Source organism: Ctenopharyngodon idella, chromosome 19, assembly GCF_019924925.1.
Source record: "Ctenopharyngodon idella isolate HZGC_01 chromosome 19, HZGC01, whole genome shotgun sequence".
Lineage (NCBI taxonomy): Eukaryota > Metazoa > Chordata > Actinopteri > Cypriniformes > Xenocyprididae > Ctenopharyngodon > Ctenopharyngodon idella.
Window position 1 is genome coordinate 18,684,260 of NC_067238.1, and position 18,315 is coordinate 18,702,574.

The following is an 18,315-nucleotide window of genomic DNA, read 5'->3' on the forward strand; positions in this document are numbered from 1 at the left end:
AATGGGTAAGAGAATGCAGGGAAAGACATAAAAACAGGACATTTGATATAAAAATATAGCTTATAGTAGAGCTGCACGATTCTAGATAAATAGAGAATCATTTAAAAAAATAAATAAATAAATAAAGATCACGATTCTCCCATAATTCTGAAAAGACAACTAAAAAAACAAAAACAAAAAAAAACATGTAATTTCTGATAAAATTGATGTATTCTATTTTTAAAATATCTAATTAATTTAAAAAGGGCTCTATGTAGAATTCAGAAACCCTTGTTATTAGCGACACCGGTGGCTGTTAAGTGAATGTTGTGCTGTGATTGTACTTGTCAAAGGTTTAAAAAGGTGCAGTAAGCGATTTCTGAGAAACACTTGATATTTGAAACCACCAAAACAAACAGACCCCTCCCCAAAAAGACCACACCCCTATCTTGATAGCTCGACCCCAAATTCACGAACATGCTATGCCACACAGGCCCCTCCCCCATCATTAGTGGATATTACTCACTCAGCCTGTTCCACTTTCAACAGTGTTTCTCAGAAATCACTTACTGCACCTTTAATGGATCCCTGTGAATCTGTGTCATAAGATCACGTGAGTGTTTGAATCGAGATTGGGATCTTTTAACGATGAATCGTGCAGCTCTAGTTAATAGAAGCCTGGCCTAGCAAGAATACGTGTCTATTTAATGCACTTTTTTTGGTCACAAAGGTCTCTTGGTCAGAAAAAAAAAATCCATGGTCCAAAATGATTGTTTCAGGTGTTGTATGTGCTGTAACACTGTATGCATATCAAGACACGGCCCTCGCTGACATGAATAGTAGAGTTACAATCCAAAAATAGCACCATATATTATGCCATAACACTATATGGAGTAGCTGCTGTGTCTATGTGCTACACATCTTGGTCGCTTAATGTAGAAGTAGATGCAAAGGCAAACCGGCAGCAGAATCAGGAGTTTGTTAGAGAGGTTCCTATCTGCATCATCTGGATTAAAAGAAAATCTTTAAGTTTCAATACCAAATTACTGTTTATTACTGGACAGTCAAAACAAAATTCTGGGGTGTTTGAGAATCAAGTCTACATAGGTTTACTTACTACTTATCTTTAGTGGGTCCACTGGGTCCATTGAAGCACAGTCTGTGGAAAATTTGAGAAGGTGAGCAAATTAATCACTTGTCCAGGATGTATATAGATGTGCATTTTTAACGAATACCTTAAAAAAGGTTAACTCATTAAAGAAAAATTCTATAATTATTCATCCACCTTTATGTTGCACAGAGGAAAGAAAATATTACTGCATTGGGACAGAATAGGGATGAGTAAATACTGACAATTTTTTCATTTTTGAGTGAATTAATTCTTTAAAATATAAAGGCCTGGTTTCACAGACAGGGATTAGATTAAGCCAGGATTAGGCCTTAGTTCAATTAGGACATTTAAGTAGTTTTTAAAAAACATTACTGGTGTGAATCTTGAGACAAAACAATGGCACTGACATATTTTAAGACGTATCAGTGCAAATTATTTTCAGTTCAAAAATTTCCTGATAATTTACTCAGCCCCATGTCATCCAAGATGTTCATGTCTTTCTTTTTTCAGCCGAAAAGAAATGAAGGTTTTTGAGGAAAACATTCCAGGATTATTCTCCTTATAATGGACTTCACTGGGGTTCAACGGGTTGAAGGTCCAAATGTCAGTTTCAGTGCAGCTTCAAAATAAAAACGATATACTTTTTAAGCACAAATGCTCGTCTTGCACTGCTCTGTGATGCGCCACGCATTATGTGATCGTGTTCGAAAGGTCATGCGTGACATTAAAAAAAAAAAAAACTACACCTTATTTTCTCCTCCAACTTCAAAATTGTCCGACATCGCTGTTTTACCTTTTTTTGTAAAGGTCGTTTGACTTAGTCTTCGCACGTTCGCTTTGTAGACACTGGATCGGTACTTCCGCCTACATCACGTGTGACCTTTCCAACGTGATTAGGTAAAGTGTGGCGCATCGCAGAGCAGTGCAAGATGAACATATGTGGTTAAAAAGTATATATAAATATATAAATATAATATAAATATAAATATAAATAAATTTTATTTTTTTTAGAAAATGGCCGATGGTTTCTCTAGATAAGACTCTTATTCCTCGTCTGGGATCATGTAGAGCTCTTTGAAGCTGCACTGAAACTGACATTTGGACCTTCAACCCGTTGAACCCCAGTGAAGTCCACTATATGGAGAAAAATCCTGGAATGTTTTCCTCTAAAACCTTCATTTCTTTTCGACTGAAGAAAGAAAGACATCTTGGATGACATGGGGGTGAGTAAATTATCTGGAAATTTTAATTCTGAAGTGAACTAATCCTTTAAGTCTTGTCTGTGAAACCAGGGGAAAGTGAGATGATTTGTGACCTTACCAGGCATTACAGGCGTTTTGTCATAGAATGGCTCAGACACTGACTCTTTATCAACAGCATACATTCTTAAAGTGAACGGTGTGTCTGTTCCCCACTTTGAACAATCTGGCACAACCACAGAACATCGTTCTCCTTGCAATAAACTGGAGACAGTAGGCGTTTCATCAAGAACAACAACTGATTGATGTTCCACAACAACATGAACCATCTGATGTTCCTTCAGCTCAAGTGCTCCATCACAAGATAAAGTACACTTGGCACACAGCTTCTGTAGAGGAGTACAACCTGAGGATATAAACAATGGAATAGTGATCTCTGTTTTCTTTTCAATTATCCTCCTAAATGAAATTGCAAATTAAAAACACGCCCAATGGAAACACGTCAGTATATCGCAAAAAAGTTTATATGCTCGCATGAGGTGGGTTTTCAGGCAATTTGAAAAAGGAATATATTGGAAAACTGCAATGGAAAAAAAAAATCATTCTTTAAAGAGGGCGCAGTATGTTTGGACAGAAGACGACATGGATTCTTTATTAAACTCATAAAAGACAAAAGAAATACTGGATTCTAAATAACAAAAACATGCCACAATTTATGCAAAAACCACAAAGCAGATATTAGTGAGAAACACCACATACATGGCTGCAAAAGTTTTGTGCAAATCTGTAATGTAAACCCATCTACTAAATACTGACATTAAAACACAATGCAAGAATAAAATACTTACTTGCACAATAAACGATGGTCCACAGCAGTAAAATCAATGGTTTGGGCCTGAGGAGAATAGAAAAGGGCTGACTATGTCTTATATGTACAACATGATCATTTATTTCAGATCTTTATTTAAAGTGACAATTTTATAATAGCAGAGCTAACTCCAAACATTTCTTTCTTCACAGAGAGAAAGAACACAAATCCTGGCTGATAATAGATTTTTTTAATGATTGCTTAAACATTTAATATAAAGGTTATAAATAATACTGAGGTTGTCTAATTTTTAGCCTGTCTCCAACCACAATGTTGTCATTGCAGTAAATTTATAATTATATTAACAATCCTGCTGCATAGCCTAAATCATAATATTCATACTTATAAGTAAATTCAGCACACAACTAGTGTTAGATATGAATCGTTTCGAGATGTAACTGTTGTTGTGACCATAAGCTGACCTTTCATTTATTGTAATGATATACTATAATAACGATGTGCTATAATAATATTCCATAATATGACTACTTTTATGGAATTTTAAATATTACTCAGTTGTACTCTGAGCAAGTGTAACAGTACTCAAAGCATTAAATATAATCAGTGAAATGAAAAAGAATTTGTGCAATTTAATATAGGAACTTAAACTTACAGACAAATCTCAGTTGCACTTTTTTTTTTTATCTATATTAATTAATTTCATTTTTTATGTGCGAAATTTTCTCTTTGTCTTGTTTTATAATGTTTATCTGTTCTCTGAGAAAGGAGAATTTTTCAATATAATATTGCACTAGACCAATTATTCTTTATTAAACTTTCTACTGTTTGAATGTTTGTAGCCCAGAGTTAGCATTTTAGCACTTCCGGTTCCATCGTCAAAAGTCAATGGGTGGTTGTTGTTGTTTTTTTCATTAAATGCCTGAAATAAGCTCCGTGGTTAACACAAGCTCAAAACACTTTCACGTTTTATTCTAAATTCATAAAACATAAAAAATAAAATACACCAGTCTTAACTTACATGTTGATTTATTTAAGCTGTTACGTTGCTAACAAGTGGCTAAACAGAACCAGAGGCTATCGGCCCAAGTCCGCTTTTACAGCCTCTAATTCAACTACTCTAATTCAAACTTTCAGGGAAAATGTCTTTAGATAAAAACTAAACGTTTGTTGACCACATAACTTATTTTTTGCGATAATCCAAAAGCCTATGATTGGGTTTAGGTTTGTCAACGTGACGCGAACTGCCGTGACGTCATAGGTCCGCGACTCAAGTGCCAAAATAAGAGACAAACATGCAAACTGGCGCGGGGCTATAATATTTTAAACATACTTACAGGTAAAAACGTGACAGCATTTTAGCTGTCTGAATGAACGCGGAAGTTCTCATTGGTATCAGGGCCAGAGGGTCTAACTTAACCGGGATCCACCGTGAAGAAAAGACGAATAGCCGGTGCCGTCCTGTCAAGATTAGATACCGCTATTACACTTCGAGTTTAAACCGCCTGCATGTGAAAGTGTGTCACGTGCGGCAAACAGCCAATCACACGGAGAACATCAGTTTAATCACTTTTTGCGAGAGAGGCGGCACAATTAGAGATCGTTTTGAAAATTATCATAAAATTAAACGCGTTAACAAGGCAAAAATAAACACTGCTGCTGCAGTGAAAGTTTGAGAAGGAACTGACTATACCATATTAATGCATAAGCATAAGTGATAAAACTGCTGTAACAAAAACAGCACTCGTTTAACACTTTAAGATTGGGAAAGAAAATAGAAACACTCTGTGGTTTTAGTCTCTGCATTGTTCTGAAACACCTAGTTTGATCGACACAAAATGGAGAAATTTATATAACTCTGTGCTTTTTCTTTCTGGATTATGCAAATAATTACCAGTGGTAAGAATACTCTTTAAACTTGCACTTAACTCACCACTTTAACCTCAAATACTACAGTTATTTTTATCAAATCAATTTCAGAGAATTGGTTTATCATTTTTTCCCAGACGTTTCAGAACATGAAGTGACTCTGTTAAGAGTCCAGCTGAACGAAAGCATCAGTCTGAACTGCAACATGACTGACAGATATGAAATCGCCTGGTTTCACCAGCATTCTCAACAACTAACACAAATAATATCTGCAAAAACAGATATGGCAATGGGTGCACCGTGCCCAGCTATCAATTCGCAAAACTTTGCATACAATGTATGGACAGAAAAGATAGCCTCAATTTTACCATATCAATTCGAGCCAGACACATTGTTTATAAATGCATGTAATATCATGATAATTTATGCATTCATAAACAACGTGTATTCATTTGAGCTCTTTGTGAACCTATACAACTCAGTGAAAAAACTAACTCAGGCTGGTAGCTGGTCCAGGCTGGTTTAAGCTGGTCATTAGCTGGTCCACCAGCACCACCAGCTTGGACCAGCTAATGACCAAATGGCTGAGCTGGTGGACCAGGTCTCCACCAGCTAAGGCCAAGCTGGTCCACCAGCACCGAAAGCTTGGACCGGGTAACGACCAGCTCGACCAGGTCTCCACCAGCACCACCAGCTTGGCCAAGCTGATATACGTCAGCTTTGTGAAATAGCATTGGCTCTTGTGTCTCATGACCATGACAGGTATGACCATTAGATGTCATAATCTAATATTGACAATTCAAGAAAAAAGGACCTGTGACCTATTTTAGACCTGTTTTATATATATATATATGTATATAGACTCAGCAAGAATGGTTCATAGCAGTTTTCTTCCTGCCGCACTGCTTGTTTTTGCAGATATTATTTGTGTTAGTTGTTGAGAATGCTGGTCTGTCAGTCATGTTGCAGTTCAGACTGATGCTTTCGTTCAGCTGGACTCTTAACAGAGTCACTTCATGTTCTGAAACATCTGGGGAAATTGTTTTGATCAAAATAACTGTTGTATTTGAGGTTAAAGTGGTGAGTTAAGTGCAAGTTTAAAGAATACAGAGGTATATGAATTTCTCCATTTTGTGTGTCGATCAAACTACAGGTTTCAGAACAATGCAGAGACTAAAACCATTTCCTCCCAATCCTGAAGTGTTAAACGAGTGCTGTGCTTTATCACAGCTGTGCTGTTTCATCACTTATGCTTCAAACTTTTATGTGCAATCACATAATGAAAAAACATGATTTATTGGATGTGGTCTGTGTGTGTTGTAGTGAAATATGAAAAAAATATTTATCCGCTTCATCAAATCTACATGATAAATGAGGCTCTACTCAAATCTTTTTCTTCACATTTGGCAACTTTTATAAACCCTGAATGAAATCCAAACATAAACATACAAAACAAACATACTTTAATATTCATCACATCAATAGTGGTTTCATCACAGATCAAGTTATTATTTCAGTACAGTGACCTGATGCATAGTTCAAATAAGAAAATATAAAACATCTCAGCCACTGAACTTACTAGACATGTACCTTTAGTCAAGTTAATTTTGTGCAGTAAATAAAAGTCCTCTATGTTTCTTTAGAAAAGTAAAGCTGTAGCCGTGCAAAAAGTGAGCATATAGGACATAAAAGACAGAAGATTTGGAATAAAACATACAGGTGATTTCACACTTAGTACAATGGCTTGGTCCAAAAGCTGCCTCCACTGGATTGTGTTCACACTGTGTTCACTTTTTATTTTTTTTTTTTTACTGTATATGATTTGCATCATCACAGAGGCAGCCACTTAATCGATGGCAAAATCGATAGCATTGCTTAGTCACAGAATGGCACTTGCATTCATAGCTGCCATGAACGAGCTGCCAAAAATGACATCCAATTAAAAATGATAGAGAAATATAAAATTATTCATTTAAAGTAGTTGATTTTATATATAGAAACAATATGACTGTCACAGCTGAGTTGTTTTGTTCTGTTTAGTGTATGCAAGTGCCAGTTTCACCAGTAAAGTGCTCGTAGCAAGGTTTTTTTTTTTTAAATACAAATATATGGAGAAAAAGAATAGAAATCAAAAAAAGAAAAGTAAAAATATAAATAAAGAGTAAGTGCTAATATTACTGGGTCAAGATATGTCTTTAGCAGTTTTTTGAAAAGCGTGGCAGGTCATTCCACCAGCCGGGAACAGAGCAGGAGAAGGTCCGTGAGAGTGATTTTGTGCCCCTTTGGGATGGCACCGCAAGGCGCCGTTCACTTGCAGAACACAAAATTCTGGAGGGTGCATAAGTCTGAAGTAGTGGGTTTAGGTATAGTGCTGCAGAGCCAGTGGTTGTTCTGTAGGCAAACATCAGAGCCTTGAATTGGATGCGAGCAGCTATTGGAAGCCAATGCAAACTGATGAAGACGTGCTCTCTTCAGTTCGTTAAAGACCCGTCTTGCTGCAGCATTCTGGATCAGTTGTAGAGGCTTGACGGTGCATGCTGCCAAGAGAGCAGTTAGATCTTCAGTTCACTGTGTATTTAAGCCCTGTGTTTATTCTGTTCAGTTGTCAGTTCTCTGTTGCGTTCTACTGGTTGTATATACAATTTAGGACCATTGTATTCAGAAAATCATACTGTTGCACACATTTCATCGGAACAAACTGAACTCTGACGGACGTAAAAATGAACCTGTGTGAGCACCAAAAGTGTGAGTGGGCAAAAGCTTACAGTAGACTGCACTAAGAAGAACACCTAACCCAACTTCTGAAAAGTCTGAGAAAAGTTCTGTAGTGAGTCTTGCGCTGGACTGAGGTAGAAAATGATAGAGTGCAGAGTGAAATGCTGAAAATGGCAGCATTTCTTTGGCAGGTTTTTAAAAAATAACAAAACAGCAAAAAATCAGCAGGGTCAGGGGTGTGTTGAAGAAGTTCCTGTCAGCACCACCTAAACACAGGCAGAAAAAAAAATCTTTGCATGAATTCTTGCTTATTTTTCAATGTTGGGAGAGAAAAAAAAATATAAATAGAAACTTATGGTGTGTGTAGCTTAAGTATCAAGGCTTCTTTAGTTCACTTACTCCTCAGGTTTTTCTCTGTACACTCTGTGGAAAATTTGAGAGTGTGAGCCATAGAATTATTCATTCTGTACGACAATAGAATTACATTTTTAAAATAATTTTAAAGGAATAGTTCACCCAAAATGAAAATGAAAATTCTGTAAGCATTCAATCCCAGTCAAGCTATTCAAAATACCATGACTAGTTCTCAAACACCATGTGACTGTTAAAAATGTGAACTTCTTTCAATATTGGCATTTAAAAAATAGGCATCCACTTTAATTGTACACTCTAAAAAATACTCTAAAAACAACCCAAGTTGGGTTGAAAATGGACAAACCCAGCGGTTGGGTTAAATGTTTGACCAACCTGCTGTGTAGTTTTATTTAACTCAACTATTGTTTAAAAATTACTGTATTGCTTGCTTAAAATGAACCCAAAATATTATTATTTTACTAAATGAACATTTATTAATAAGTTTAATGAATATTAAACAATAAACATTTATTAAATTCCTTATTAATAAATGTTCACCGTTTGATTATTATTGTTGCCTCAGGTAATTATGTTTCTGATTTTTAATTTCCAACCCATTTGGGGTTTATTTTAAGCCAACCATATAGTCATTTTTAAACAATAATTGAGTTAAAAAACTGCCCAGCCAACACTACAACCAATTTGTACATATTTTACGAGGTGGCTGATTTGTACAAATTCGTACGACCTCACTTGTATGAATTCATACAATCTGTCTAAACCCCAGTGACGGGTAGGTTTAGGGGCAGGGTTAGGGCTAGGTCATTCATACGAATTCGGTAACTCATAAAATACGTAGTTTAGCAAAAAACATATGAATACGAGTGAGGTCGCAAGAGCGAGATCGTATGAATTTGTACGAATTAGCCACATTGTAAAATACGTACAAATTGCCGTGAGATCAGGTTGGTCAAACATTTATCCCTACCGCTGGGTTTGTCCATTTTCAACCCAACTTGGGTTGTTTTTAACCCAGCATTTTTAAAACTGCTTAAGCACATTCTGTCTCTCCATGATTTTTATTTTTGAGTGAACTAATGCTTTAAAACTATGCTTAGATCAATTATGACCTTACCAGGCTTTAACTTTTTTAATTCGTAGAGTTGATTGGGTACTGGATTATTTTCATCAGCATATATTCTTAATACGAACTGTGTGTCCCCCTGTAAACATTTCGGCACGACCACAGAACAGTGTCCATCTTCTCTGAATACACTGGAGATGTTATATATTTCTTCATAAACTGTATCTGATTGGTGTTCTACACGAACATGAACGCTCTTCAGTTTCATCAGGTGCTCAGGTGCTCCTTCACAAGACAGAGAACACTGGCAATTGGACCTCTTCTGTAGGAGAGCAGAATCTGAGGAAATAAACAATGCAATATTATAATATAATGCAATGTTTTCTTTAAAAAAAAAAAAAAAAAAAAATCTTGACATTAAAAATATTGCAGGAATATAGTACTCACTTCCAAATGTAAGAATCTTCAGCAACATGAACACCATGATTGACGCCACGATTAGTCCACCTGATGTGAAATACAAAATGGCTGATTATGTGGTTTATCAGTACTACTTTTTACATAAAGGGGAACTATTATACTTTTTAATATACCTTTTCATTAGTGTGTTATAGTGCATGTAAACAATCTGCAAAGTTACAAAGCACAAAGTCCATGCTGTTTTATAATTTTTAGGTAGCACTTTATTTTACAGTCATGTTCTGCATGTACATACATGTGCTTATTATAGTAATTGGGTAATAACTATGTACTAACCATAAACCTAACCTTAACATATGTAGTTAACATATATTACCCAGTACTTTCATAGGTAATTGCACTGCAAGTAAATATACTGTACAATAATGTACAACCAATTTTAATATAATAAATGATATAATCCTGATATAATATACATTTTTTAATGAACCAAGCATAATTGCAGCTGAACTCCACTGTCAGTGATCAGCCAGCATTTCCATGTATGGAAAACAACAATTTGTTTTTCCCGAAAAAAAAACCCCACAAATAAACATAACTGCTTTTATTTATAACGAAACTTACTGTAACTAATAATTATTGCAATGACTTCAAAGATCGAATTATATAGTTTTTTTTAATTGAAGAAATATATAGAATACAGATAAATTTAACAGAAATCAAATCAGAAGATCCTCCGTATAGGCAAACAAAAATCTAACAAAAAGTTATAATTCCTTCTGCAGTTATTAACTATATATACATATTTATACATACATATGTACACATGCATGCACAGATAAACTTAATATTCTTGTTCATGCACATGCCACCCAAGTTTACATACAGTACATGCAAACATATGCACATATTCCAACTCCTAAATCATAACAACTCTCCACCCGACCCAATTATATAATAATTATAAAAGTTTTAAATTTAGTTTGAAGTGGAAATCAACACATTTACTGTCACTGTTCTAGAATGTTAAGAATATTAGACCTGTAAGTCCTGCGTCGATTCAGTCTTCCACATATTCTGTAGCTTATAAGCAAATTAATTTACAGTTTTTTTCAACTGCTTACACACAAAAACCAATTTCTGGAACCTGACTCTCAAACACCAGAACTACACACCAAATCTGCAAACCATACACTAATTATCAGCCTTCAATTTCATATAACACTTTTTGCAAAACATAACACACAATTCTCTATGTAACACACAAAAATCTAGCAGGAAGAATCTTGATTTCCTTTTTCAAACACAATTGTTTCTGTCCAACTACACATGGTTGATGGATTTCTTTTCTTTCGTACTGTGTAATACTGTATTCGCACCCACAAATGCTTACAGTAAAAAAATAAATAGTTTGGTTTCAACATCTCTCTGCCAATTGCTTTCAGTCTTGTACAGAAATGTACATATGAGCTCATGAAAGAAGAGCTTTAGGTTTTGAATAACTGTGTGTATGTGATATATCCAAAAATAGAATATTATGGCAAAGGTGTTTGCTACTTAAGACAAATGTTTGCTTTTGAGATAAGTTTGTGATATTTTGAATGCAGTGCTTCATTCTGCATTCTCATTTAATGTTTAGATCACCTGTTTCAGACTTGTTTTGTATTTACAATACTGTCTTGTTTTATCCTGTCCAACCGGCTAATTAAAAAGAAAGAGAAAAAGAAAAAAAAAACATGCTGCTACTGAGACAGATTACCTAGTGTGTGCTGGTTTTGGTCGATCTGCAAATGTAATTTTCACAAAAAACTTATTGCAAGTAAAATTAATTGAGGTAATTCCAAACCCAACAGTTTCCCTTTATTATATTGCTTATTCACCATTTATATACAGTGGGTACGGAAAGTATTCAGACCCCCTTACATTTTTCACTCTTTGTTATATTGCAGCCATTTGCTAAAATCATTTAAGTTCATTTTTTTTCCTCATTAATGTACACACAGCACCCCATATTGACAGAAAAACACAGAATTGTTGACATTTTTGCAGATTTATTAAAAAAGAAAAACTGAAATATCACATGGTCCTAAGTATTCAGACCCTTTGCTGTGACACTCATATATTTAACTCAGGTGCTGTCCATTTCTTCTGATCATCCTTGAGATGGTTCTACACCTTCATTTGAGTCCAGCTGTGTTTGATTATACTGACTGGACTTGATTAGGAAAGCCACACACCTGTCTATATAAGACCTTACAGCTCACAGTGCATGTCAGAGCAAATGAGAATCATGAGGTCAAAGGAACTGCCTGAAGAGCTCAGAGACAGAATTGTGGCAAGGCACAGATCTGGCCAAGGTTACAAAAAAAATTCTGCTGCACTTAAGGTTCCTAAGAGCACGGTGGCCTCCATAATCCTTAAATGGAAGACGTTTGGGGCGACCAGAACCCTTCCTAGAGCTGGCCGTCCGGCCAAACTGAGCTATCGGGGGAGAAGAGCCTTGGTGAGAGAGGTAAAGAAGAACCCAAAGATCACTGTGGCTGAGCTCCAGAGATGCAGTCGGGAGATGGGAGAAAGTTGTAGAAAGTCAACCATCACTGCAGCCCTCCACCAGTCGGGGCTTTATGGCAGAGTGGCCCGACGGAAGCCTCTCCTCGGTGCAAGACACATGAAAGCCCGCATGGAGGACTCCAAGATGGTGAGAAATAAGATTCTCTGGTCTGATGAGACCAAGATAGAACTTTTTGGCCTTAATTCTAAGCGGTATGTGTGGAGAAAACCAGGCACTGCTCATCACCTGTCCAATACAGTCCCAACAGTGAAGCATGGTGGTGGCAGCATCATGCTGTGGGGGTGGTTTTCAGCTGCAGGGACAGGACGACTGGTTGCAATCGAGGGAAAGATGAATGCGGCCAAGTACAGGGATATCCTGGACGAAAACCTTCTCCAGAGTGCTCAGGACCTCAGACTGGGCCGAAGGTTTACCTTCCAACAAGACAATGACCCTAAGCACACAGCTAAAATAACGAAGGAGTGGCTTCACAACAACTCCGTGACTGTTCTTGAATGGCCCAGCCAGAGCCCTGACTTAAACCCAATTAAGCATCTCTGGAGAGACCTAAAAATGGCTGTCCACCAACGTTTACCATCCAACCTGACAGAACTGGAGAGGATCTGCAAGGAGGAATGGCAGAGGATCCCCAAATCCAGGTGTGAAAAACTTGTTGCATCTTTCCCAAAAAGACTCATGGCTGTATTAGATCAAAAGGGTGCTTCTACTAAATACTGAGCAAAGGGTCTGAATACTTAGGACCATGTGATATTTCAGTTTTTCTTTTTTAATAAATCTGCAAAAATGTCAACAATTCTGTGTTTTTCTGTCAATATGGGGTGCTGTGTGTACATTAATGAGGAAAAAAATGAACTTAAATGATTTTAGCAAATGGCTGCAATATAACAAAGAGTGAACAATTGAAGGGGGTCTGAATACTTTCCGTACCCACTGTACATCAACAAAAATCTGGTTGATTATAAACTTTTCTTCTGAAAAAATTTTTCTTTTTCCAATAAATTAAATTACAATTACATCCATCAGATGAGGGTCATCAAATCCTCATGGATTTAATGAATTAAAACCCTCATAAATAGTAAATTATAGAAATTATAGACTCACTCACTAGCTCTTAACCATTAGCAATTTGACCAGAATTTTCTTGGTTGGCAAGTTCTTTTTTTGACATTTTGTTGCTAAACAGAACTAAACATATTTCATGTATATAAACAAACATATAACCTGAGTGTGGGCTATATAAATAAGAACTTACATGTTAAAAGTTTTCTAAATGCCGTCATGTCGATGTGGCGTGAATGAGCTCTACTCCTCCTGAATGACTACACTTCCTCTTCCTGCTTTACTTCTTCTTATGTCATTTCTTGTGGTTGTCAACAACATTGTCTTGTGCATTACCACCACCATCTCGACTGGAGTGTGAAGCACTGATAGGATCAGGGAAAGACACCCAATAATATTACTTATAATTTAAGTACTTCAACCCATCTATCTAAACTAATTTCTTTGAAATGTTTTAATACTAATCTATACTTGTGTCCCTGCAGAATCACTTCTTAGTAAACTGAAAGTAGGCTATAGTTACACAGCTCTTCAGTTTTATTCTAATGCATTATTATGTTTTATATGCTTACAGTGTAAATCAAATCAAATCATCAAAATATATTCTTCTTCCTGTTGCAGAGTTTGCTATTGTCAATAAAGTATAATTCAAGCCACAATGTCAAGTAATAAAACTATCTTTATTCCTACTTCTTTAACAGCTTCCGTTACTGTTTTTGCATCAAGCAAACGTGATTCATCTAGTTTAATGACATGACCTCTTTAAATCTACAGTGTTGTTAATTTATAACTTGCACTGATACTTGAATAAAAAGAGTGTTGAACTTCCTTCTCCTGTATCCTGGGCTGCGTTCAGCCCCGACAAAACGTTGCAAAACATTTTTTAAATGGAAACGGTGGTGCGTTGAACACCCTGTTCTGATGACGCTAGAGTTGCAACTATGGCAGCTGAGAAGGCCATTCTTTGTGTTCTTTTTGAAGAGTTTTCGGAGCTTGATGAAATCGGTATAAATACGTGTTTAATACTACAAAATATGCTCGATGTTACAGTCACTGCCCTTGCTGTCCAGAATAAAAGAGATCATCCAAATCGAGTGAAGGGAATTTGTGGAAACTGTGGTTCCTAATTATTGTGATCCAACATTTACCTTGCATTTCATGATGAAAAGACAAACATTTCAGGTGAAGGATAATCCACTTCTCCGACACTGTGTTATGAGATATGACCTTATAATTTTTATTGTGAGTATTAGGCTTCTCATTATTGCTGATCACTGTTGTTGTGCTATGATATTGTAATATTTACCATTATATAATCAGAGGAGAATAGAAAAGTTTATGAAAGTGTCACTCCACAATACAATAGCAAAATATATAAATATGTATAGTATTTTTATGTTACATTAATCACTTTACTTGGACCCATTGTGCGAGCTGTCTCTTTAATCCCGCGTGGTTTATATACATGTTGATGTTGATTGGGCTGACATTTCTGACACACCCACCAAACAAGAGAAAACGTATCTCAAACCCGTTGCACACCGTTTCCAGGAAACATGTCGTTTAACCCGGAAACCATAGCAAAACGTTGCGCACCGGTTTGAGCTTGAACGTGCCCCTGTTCTTCTTTAATCCAGAATGACAGCACATTTGGTGTGAAAGGACCTTTATATTTGCCAAGATACAATGTGGACATCATGCATCACTATCTATATTTCAGCTAAAATTCATATTATTTTTGACTGTTTTTTTAAAGTAATAATAAAAAAACATCTGCAGTAACTTTTTTGACTGTAAATAAATGTATTTGTGTTATTAGGATGTAATTTGCATTAACATCAAGAAATTAATGTGATTACATACATAATGTACCTTACAAGTTATTACAAGTTACTTGTAATGCATTACTTTACTTGTTACATCCAAAAAGTAATCTGATTACATTATGCATGTTACTTGTAATGCATTACCTCCAACACTGCTCATCTCAGATGAGATTGCAAACACCTGATCACTAGGAGAGCTGTTGAGAGAGGAGAGCTGTTAAATGTGTCCATCTTGAACATAATCAGAATTATCAGCTAATAAGGGTAAAGCAACATACTTCGGTAGACTGGAGGGAGCGTGAAGATTTTCTACATAATCTAAGTTGGGTTTCCACAGTTGTACCTTGACAGATTGTAGAGATGGAATCACTGATATCAAAGACACGCGTTAACTTGTATTAAGTTCAGTTGCATTTGCAATATTTTTTGTATATATTTTATAGTTTTCACATGATTTTATATAAATACACACAATATTGGTGTGTTATTACTGTTTAATAAAGTATCTCTTCAGTGTAAACCATAAACGCATGCTGTCCACTCAAGTGGACATCTGAAAATAATTTCAGATCTTGTTTTTCATGCCCTATAAACAATAAAAACATAAAAAAAAAAAAAAAAAAAAAAATTCTGACTGAGGTTATCATAATTCATGCATAAAAGGGTGATGAAACATAATCAGAAACTTCACATTCACAGTGAGGTCATGAGGAGGAATAATATCCCTGATCATTTCGGTCTGATATCAACAGTTTGAGCAGGCCTGATTGTGATATTGCAGAAATGTGTTGGGCCTCATGTACAAACCCAATTCCAAAAAAGTTGGGACACTGAATAAAAAAGGAATGCAATGATGTGGAAGTTTCAAATTTCAAGATTTTATTCAGAATACAACATAGATGACATATCAAATGTTTAAACTGAGAAAATGTATCATTTTAAGGGAAAAATGAGTTGATTTTAAATTTCATGGCATCAACACATCTCAAAAAAGTTGGGACAAGGCCATGTTTACCACTGTGTGGTGTCCCCTCTTCTTTTTATAACAGTCTGCAAACGTCTGGGGACTGAGGAGACAAGTTGCTCAAGTTTAGGAATAGGAATGTTGTCCCATTCTTGTCTAATACAGGCTTCTAGTTGCTCAACTGTCTTAGGTCTTCTTTGTCGCATCTTCCTCTTTATGATGCGCCAAATGTTTTCTATGGGTGAAAGATCTGGACTGCAGGCTGGCCATTTCAGTACCCGGATCCTTCTTCTACGCAGCCATGATGTTGTAATTGATGCAGTATGTGGTCTGGCATTGTCATGTTGGAAAATGCAAGGTCTTCCCTGAAAGTAATCTATACGACTCCAGGGGGTTAATAAAGGCCTTCTGAAGTGAAGCGATGGGTTTTTGTAAGATGAATATCCATATTTAAAACTTTATTAACTATAAGCTAGTTATTTTAGTTTGTAAAGTTATAAATATGGATATTCTTCAAAAAAAAAAATCCATCGCTTCCCTTCAGAAGGCCTTTATTAACCCCCTGGAGCCGTATGGATTACTTTTATGATGTATTTTTGTTGGGCTTCAAAATCACACCCCCCCGTTCACTACCATTATAAAGCTTGGAAGAGCCAGTATATTTTTAAATATAAATCTGATTGTGTTTGTCTGAAAGAAGATAGTCATATACACCTAGGATGGCTTGAGTGTGAGTAAATCATGGGATAATTTTCATTTTTCATTTTTGCCAGCACTAATATCATGAGACTGCTGTGAAATATGGATGGTTCTGCAGATGGCATTGCAGTTTTTATGTACACCAGCTTACCACAGACCTTATTTTACTCCTAAATTGAAATACCTCATCATAACCTTTTTCATGATTTATTTAGTGACAAATTACACAATTCAATACAAAATGATAATAACAGTAAAAATCAGTAAATAAATAATGATAATAAATACTGGAGGTAATCACTGGTGAATTTGACGTCATGACTGCAGAACTGACCTCATAAACCAGGTTAAATGAACACACGACGACCCATTTAATTATCAGAAACTTCACATTCACAGTGTTCTGAATATGAATCTCAGCTTCACAAAGAGGCTGTTTAGTTTGTAAGTAAACGTAGCTAATGTAAACCACTAAAACATCCTCTTCGTATTTCATCATAATATTATAATAAATAAATAAATAAATAAATAAATAGCAACTAAACAATACCAACAAAAAATTGTCTTAAAAAAGTGGTTTGTTTCTTTTTCACAATACATAGGCCTACTCTTTCAAAGCAGATATTCTTGCTCACTCTTAATACTGAATACTGTATTTTTTTTTTTTTTACTACAATAATTGATAGAAATAATAACTCCTAGTTGATGTAACCTTTCAGTACCAGTGCAGCAGATCTTTATCAAGGTCACTTTAACTACATGCAAATACAGTAAACAAACAGAATCTTGATGTAGGAATGCATATTGCAGACAGATGTTAACAGATCTGTCGGCTCTGAAGGCAGATTACAAGTAAACTGTGTCAGTCATCGCTAGATATTCTGGAAAATTTCTTCCATTGGGATCACTTGGGGGGAATCCTGTTCTGTGTTCCTGTTCATACGTATCTTGATGACAGCCAATATAATCAGAGGCAGAGCCAGCAGAACCCCAAACACAGGCAGTCCAACAGACAAAATCCAAAACACCGCAGCTGTAAGATTTGCTTAAGATTTTGTAAATCTCTCAGTGACTGCTGTTTTACTTACTATGTTGTTCAGTGTCATTAGGTTTGTCCTGTTTCCTCTTTGAGCCAGTACCTGTACTAAAATCTGTAGACGATATTCAAAGGTTAGTCACACAATTTAACATCCATTAACATTTCTGATCATCCACTGATCTTCTCTCACCTGTGACTGTCACCATGATCAAGATTTCTCCTTCAGAGTCCAGAACTCTGTATCAGTGGCTGTAAACCTATTAATGGTCAGGTTTCCATCTCTGTCGGTCAGTCGATTACTCCTGACCCCGTGACCTCTCGTCCACACCTCTGTCCACTCTCCACTGGAGTTTTTCTCCACTTTATCAGCATTGATCAACAGAACATCCAACTTCAGCTCCTCTCCTGTTTTCACAGAAATCTCATCTGAGGAGAAACAGAAAGACATTAATCCTCAATCATTATTATAATCAATCAAGGCTATAAACATATTAAAGATTAAAGGGACCAAATGTAAACATTAAAAATCAGCCACTGGAAAACTTATATTGGAGACGACTGATCTTTATATATTAGGTGGGATGTGTCACTTTCAGTGT

General features: G+C 35.9%; 1 long non-coding RNA gene across 1 annotated transcript; it reads right to left on the reverse strand.

Moving 5' to 3' along the window:
• Positions 1-6,374: 6,374 nt before the first annotated feature.
• On the reverse strand, positions 6,375-13,483 carry LOC127500699 (uncharacterized). Its single transcript, XR_007926397.1, has 5 exons — positions 13,382-13,483; positions 9,585-9,644; positions 9,189-9,476; positions 8,099-8,122; positions 6,375-7,965 (listed from the first exon to the last, which is right to left on the reverse strand). It is a non-coding gene; the product is annotated as an uncharacterized LOC127500699 (long non-coding RNA).
• Positions 13,484-18,315: the final 4,832 nt, after the last annotated feature.